The following is a 6,832-nucleotide window of genomic DNA, read 5'->3' on the forward strand; positions in this document are numbered from 1 at the left end:
TAGAATATATGTATTCTAATAAAATCTGGAAGCTTGTAGAATCACCAAATGGTGTAAAAGCCGTTGGGTGTAAAAAGGTCTATAATAGGAAAAGAGGGATAGACAGGAAGGTAGTAACTTTCAAAGCAAGGCTTGATGAAAAAGGAAACTTTTTCATTGGTAGTCATGCTTAAGTCTATCCGGATTCTTTTATCTATTTGGCAAGAGGATGTCAAGACAGCATTCCTTAATGGAAGTTTTGAAGAAAGCATCCATATAAAGCAACCAGAAGGGTTCATTGCAAAGGGCTAAGAGCATCTTGTGTAAGCTCAATCAGTCTATGGACTGAGGCAAAGCTTCAAGGTCTTGGAACATCCGATTTATCAAAGTAATCCAGATCTATGGATTTATTTAGTAACTGGATAAGTCTTGTGTATACAAAAGGTGTGATGGAAGCGTGGTGGTATTTCTTGTACTATACATAGATAACATTTTTGGTAGTTGGAAACAATATCAAAATGTTGTCAGAAGTAAGGGTATGGTTGTCCAAATAATTCGATATAAAGGACTTGGGAGAATGTATATATTTTTGAGATCAAAATAATAAGGGATCGAAAGAAAAATATATTTTACTTATCCCAAGCTTGATACATCGGAAAATCCTTGCTCGTTTTAAGCATGCAAAACTCCTCGAAAGGTTTCTTACTTTTTAAGCATGGAGTGTCTCTATCTAAAGAGATGTCTCCGTTGACATCAAAAGAGATTGAGGACATGTAGGCAGTTCTTTATGCTTCGGCAGTTAGACAACCTAATGTATGCTATACACGAGATCAGAAATCTGTTTTGCCAAGGGCATAGTTAGCAGATATCAAAGTAACCCTAGACAAGGACATTGAACTGCAGTAAAGCATATATTAAAGTACCTTAGAGGCGCTAGAGATTATATGCTAGCTTACAAGGTAATTAATTTTGTCCCTGTGGGTTACACGGATTTTGACTTCCAATCGGATAGGGACAATAATAAGTCAACCTCGGGGTTTTGTGTTTACTTTAGGAGGTAAAGTCATAACTATGGAAAAGTGATAAGCATAGGTGTTTTTCTGGACTCCACCATAGAAGCTTAGTATATGGCAAGCCTCTGAGGAAGCCATAAAAGCTGAATGACTTAATTACCTCAAGATAGACTTAGATATGATTTCTAGTTTGTCCAAAGATTATTACAATTTATTGTAATAATAATGGTGCAGTAACAAACTCGAAGAAACCATGAGTCTATAAGGCAAGTAAACACAATAGAGCGCAAGTACCACCCAATACGAGAAATCGTATAAACGAGGAGAAGTTGTTGCCGCCTAGAATGCATCAGATGATGACCTATAGATCTTCTCATTAAGGTCCTTAAGGCGAGAGCTTTTGATGGACATGTTGAAGGGTTGGGAATCAGATGTATGGCAGGGAATATGGCAATTAGTCTTTTAGTATAAGTGGGAGATTGTTAGAGTGTATACTAAAAGCCTAGCTTTTGGTATAAACATTTATCTAGAAATAAGAATCACATTGGTCAAATGTCTATATTTATGATAAATGTAGTTGTTCAATTAATTTATATTGTACATAACATGGTGTGTGGTGTCACACACAGAGGATCATATTATCAGTACCTTATAAATTATAAACAGTAACTCACGACCATAATGGAAAGGAACAAACCATTGAAAGGTCGTAGTGTAATTAGGTATTAGTTTATCTTAACTATATAATTACACTAGTACACTTAGAGTGTATTGACTAGGACCATTAGAAGTCGTTTCTTTTATACTGACTTTATAAAGAAACAAAGACCTCAGTTATTATGGAAGTGTGTGCTCTTAATCCTAATATAATAACAAGCACATATATTTGATATTTATTTCTTTAATTTATCAATGGGTGAGATTTAGTTCGATGAATCAATAAGCCCGATAAGTTGGGAAATGATATCACTTATAGTGTGTATTATTGATTATAGAAGGAAACTGTGTCCTAGTGATCTATGTTGAGAATGTCCTCAAGAGGAGCTCATAAGGATTGTCATGTTAAACCCTGCAGGTGGACTTAGTCCGACATGATAATAAGGTTGAGTGGTACTACTCTTGGACTAAGATATTAATTAAATGAGTTGTCAGTAACTCGCTTAATTAATGGACATTTGACATCTTAAACACAGGGAGACTAACACACTCATAATAAGAAAGAGCCCAAAATGTAATTTGGGATTGGTGCGGTAGTTCAATAATAGTTCTTTAGTGGAATGAATTATTATTGATGGAATTAAGTTGTGTGTTCGGGGCGAACACGGGAAGCTTAATTTCATCGGGAGACCAAAACCAATTCCTCCTCTCGGTCCCTATCGTAGCCTCTTGTATATAGAGATTTATACCCACCTTCTTACCCAACCAATAGGGGCCGGCCAAGCTAAGCTTGAAGCTCAAGCTTAGGGTCGGCCAAGCCTAAAGGTTGGCCTTAAGGTGGCCGGCCAATAGCTTGGAGCCCAAGCTTAGGTGGCCGGCCACATCATATTAAAAAGGATTTTTTATTAAAATTATTTCTTATGTGGATATCATAGTTTTAAAAGAGTTTAAAAATTAAATCTTTCCTTTTAAAGCTTTCTACAAAAGATTAAGAAAAGATTTGAAATCTTTCCTTATTTGTAGATTGAAAGGAGATTTTATTTTTAAGAAAAACTTTTCTTTTAATCATGATAATAATTTAAAAGAGAAGTTTAAAATTAAATATTCTCTTTTATTAGTTTCTACAAAAGATTAAGAAAATATTTGATATCTTTCCTTATTTGTAGATTGAAAAGAGATTTTAATTTTTAGAGATAACTTTCCTTTTGAAATTATCCACATGTTTAAAGAAAGAATTTTAATTTATAAAATTTCCTTTTATTAACCAATCATGAAGGGATAAAATTATTGGAGAAATTTTATAAATTTCTAGAAACAAATTAGGAAGTTTTAATTCTTTTGTGAATTAAATTTTCCTTGTTTTGGGAATTAGAAGTGGCCGGCCATTATTATTAAAAGAAGAAAATTGTTTTTAATTAAAATAATTTTTCTTTTTATGACAAAAGAATTAAGGAATTTTTATTAAAATTTCCTTATTTGTCAAGACCAAGGATTATAAAAGAGGGGTAGAGGTGCCTTCACGGGTGATCAACTCTATTATTCTTCTCTCTCTTTTCCTCCTTGGTGGCCCTAGCTTCTTCCTCTTCTCTTCTTCTTATGGCCGACGACAACCTCTCTTGGAGCTCTTGATGGTGGCCGGTTCTAGCTAGGAGAAGAAGGAGAGAAAGGTGGTTTTGTTTCTTGCATCCCTTGGAGCTTGGTGGTGGTGGCCGGACCTCTACTTCTCTTGGAGAATTGTGGTGGCCGAAACTTGCAAGGAAGAAGAAGGTGCTTGGTGGTTCTCATCTCGGAAGATCGTTGCCCACACAACGTCCGAGGTTAGAAGAGGAATACGGTAGAAGGTCAAGAGGTCTTTTTAGAAGGTATAACTAGTAATTTTTCCTTTCCGCATCATGCTAGTTATTTATGGAAATAATACCAAATACAAGAGGCTTACGATTCTAGTATTTTGAATATGTTTTTCGAAGTTGTGTTCTTTTATTTTTCTTTTCCTTGTGATTTGATTGTTCCTTTTGGTTGACCTAAAGTTATTTTAGGAAATTAAATATTAGCTTTCCATAAAAGGTTTTGTCTAGTCGGTGGTGGTTGTTCCCATATCCAAGAAGGTCATGTGCCTCGCCACGTCAGTACTGGGAACCAATTATGGAAATTAATATTTAATGGAATTAATAACTTAGGTGATTTGGATCAAACGTGTTAAGTTCCGCAGGAGATCCAAGTCTAAACCTTAAAGAACAAATAGATTAAGTTTTGGATCAAACGTGTTAAGTTCCGCAGGCGATCCAAAATTTAATTTAAAAGAACACATGGTAGCTAGGAAAAGGTTCAGACCTTTGTACAAAATTTTTGTACAGTGGAACCTCTAGGTTTTCCGAGTAGCAACCAACAAATATATTCAATCCTTGCAACTCTCATAATCTCAGAAGGTTGTGTGGACAAAGGAGGTGATTCTTGAGATGTTGCTTCCACACCACAGCTCCCTACACTTCCTTCCATATCAATATCATCATCACATTCACTATTGAATAATGCACCAAGATCAATATCATCTGAAGGAGAATCAACAACATGAGGATCACCGACTTCATTTGCATTCTTAAGTTGATCTACCACATCACCTTCATCATATGAAAATTCAATTTCACTATAACATCTTGTAAAACCTAAAGGTAGATCTTGTTATCCACTACATTATCATCATAATCCTCATCTGAAGAGTCTTCATCTTTATATACATCAAGAAATCTGCACTCAATCATATTTGGATCACAGAATTTGCCAGGATCTTTATCTTCATTAACCCTCACTAGCCTTTGTGGAAAAGGAACCCTTAGTGAAGGTCTTGGGAAAGGAACTTCCTTTTTCCCATATTCCCTTTTAGCTTGCAGAGGAGGTCCAACTTGCTTATCTATTGTTGATGTGATTAATCGTTGAGGGAAGGGTACTTGTGGCCTTTGTAAACTTCCTGGAGTAATGGAACTGAGTTTTTATGCTCTTCTATTGTTCTTCTCCTCAATTCTAAACAAATCCTTCTTTAAAAGTTCTTCATGATTCTTACCACTTCTCAACTTATTATCATTTACACTAGATCTTGTCTCTGTAGGAGGAAGCTCTTCTTTGAACCATTTTGAAACTATGCTATCAATCTTTTCCCCCAAATGTTTGAACCCCTCGTTCTATGACTTGTGAATTTCAAAATTCTTGGATGGTTGAATTGTAATTTGTTTGATAGGCTCTCTTGTATTTATGGCTTGCACTTCTTGAATTTTTGAAGGAGATTCCATCCAACTTTTGTTAGACCATTCATGGAGGTTCAATGTCACTTAATCAATTAATGTATATGTTTTGTCCACACTCTTGTTCATAAAAGAACCTCCAGCTGATGAATTCAAATAACATTTATCTGAGAAAGAAATTCCCCTATAGAATATATGTAGGGTAAGCCATTTTTCCAAACCATGATGAGGGCACTATCTTTGTAGACTTTTAAATCTGTCCCATGCTTCAAATAATGATTCTCCATTTGCTTGAGCAAAATTTATAATGCAATTCCTCATGTAAATTGTTCTACTCAGAGGGAAAAAATGATTCAAAAATTTCTTCTCCAATTGTTCCCAACTTGTGATGCTTTGAGGAAAGAGAGAATATAACCAAGTCCTTGCTTTATCCTTGATACTGAAAGGAAATGCTATCAATCGAATTGTATCCGCTGACACTCCTTCACAGTTCACCATATCACAAAGCTCTAGAAATGTCTCAAGGTGCAGATAAGGACTTTTTGATACTTCTCCTCCAAATTTGTGACCTTGTATCATGAAAATGAACTCTAAGTCTAACTGGAAACCTTTTGATTCAATTGTTGGGTGCTACTCGGAATTTTGTTATGTTTCTCCTGTACAAAAATTTGTACAAGCGCAGAACTTTTCCTAGCAACCTATGTGCTTTTCATAAGTTAAAGTTGGATTGCAAACGAAACTTAACATTATTAATCCAAGTTGAACTCATGTGATCTTCAGAAATTAAATTTGGATTGCAAATGAAACTTAACATTATTAATCCAAGTTCAGCCCATGTGTTCATCAGAAGTTAAACCATTTTACAGAAGTTGATTAAATATTTATTACAAGGATTGGCTTCCAGGTCGTTGGTGAGGCATTCGACCTTCTTGGTTATGGGATCATCCACCACTTCCTAGACAAAACCTTTTAAAGATATTGAATATTTAAACTCCTCACAATAAACCCTAGGTTTAACTAAAGAGACATCAATCGAAGCACAAAATTGAAATACAAAAATCGCTAGTCTCTTTTGTTGGTATTTTAGAAACCATACAAAGAAAAACTAAACTAGTTGCGCTTCAGAATAATTAACTAGTTATACCTTTCTTTGTAGCTTAAAGACCTCTTGATCTCTTGGACGTTGTGTGGGCGACGATCTATCAAGACAACACTACCCGAACCACTTCTATGCCTCTAAGACTTTCGGCCACCAAGGGATGCTAGAATAGGGAGCCCCCTTCTCTTCTTCTTCTTCTCCAAGAAACCGGCCACAAAGAGGTGAAGCTTTGATGTGTCGCTAGCCTTAAGGGAAGAAAGCAAAGGGAGAAGAGGAGAAAGGGGGCCGGCCACCAAGGAAAATAGAAGAGGGAATATTAGGTTGTGTTACACCATAAGGCATCATCTACCTCTCTTTTATAATCCTTGGTGAATGCTAAAAAGGAAAGTTTTAAACATAATTAAAACTTCTTTTTCATTCCAATCATGGTAGGCCATATCTTGGGCAACAAAAAAGGAAAAACTTTAAAATTAAAATCTCTCTTTTAAATCCCTTTGTGGATAGTTATAAAAGGAAAGATTTTAAAATTAAAATTTCTCTTTTAAATCCCTTGGTGGATGGCTATAAAAGGAAAATTTTAAAATTAAAATCTCTCTTTTAAACAATTGTAGATGACTACAAAAAAGGAATGATTTTAAAATTAAAATATCTCTTTTAAATCCCTTGGAGGATGGCTATAAAAGGAAAGATTTTTAAAATTAAAATCTCTTTTTAAAATCCCTTGGAGGATGGTTATAAAAGGAAAGATTTTTACAATTAAAATCTTTCTTTTAAATTCCTTGGAGGATGACTATAAAAGGAAATATTTTTACAATTAAAATCTCTCTTTTAAATTCCTTGGAGGATGG

General features: G+C 34.9%; 1 non-coding gene across 1 annotated transcript; it reads left to right on the top strand.

Annotated features, from left to right (window-relative positions):
• Positions 1–5,102: 5,102 nt before the first annotated feature.
• On the top strand, positions 5,103–5,208 carry LOC122044673. The gene has a single exon (XR_006129696.1). It is a non-coding gene; the product is annotated as a small nucleolar RNA R71 (small nucleolar RNA).
• The last annotated feature ends 1,624 nt before the right edge of the window (positions 5,209–6,832 follow it).

This window comes from Zingiber officinale, chromosome 2A (assembly GCF_018446385.1).
Source record: "Zingiber officinale cultivar Zhangliang chromosome 2A, Zo_v1.1, whole genome shotgun sequence".
NCBI classification, from domain to species: domain Eukaryota; kingdom Viridiplantae; phylum Streptophyta; class Magnoliopsida; order Zingiberales; family Zingiberaceae; genus Zingiber; species Zingiber officinale.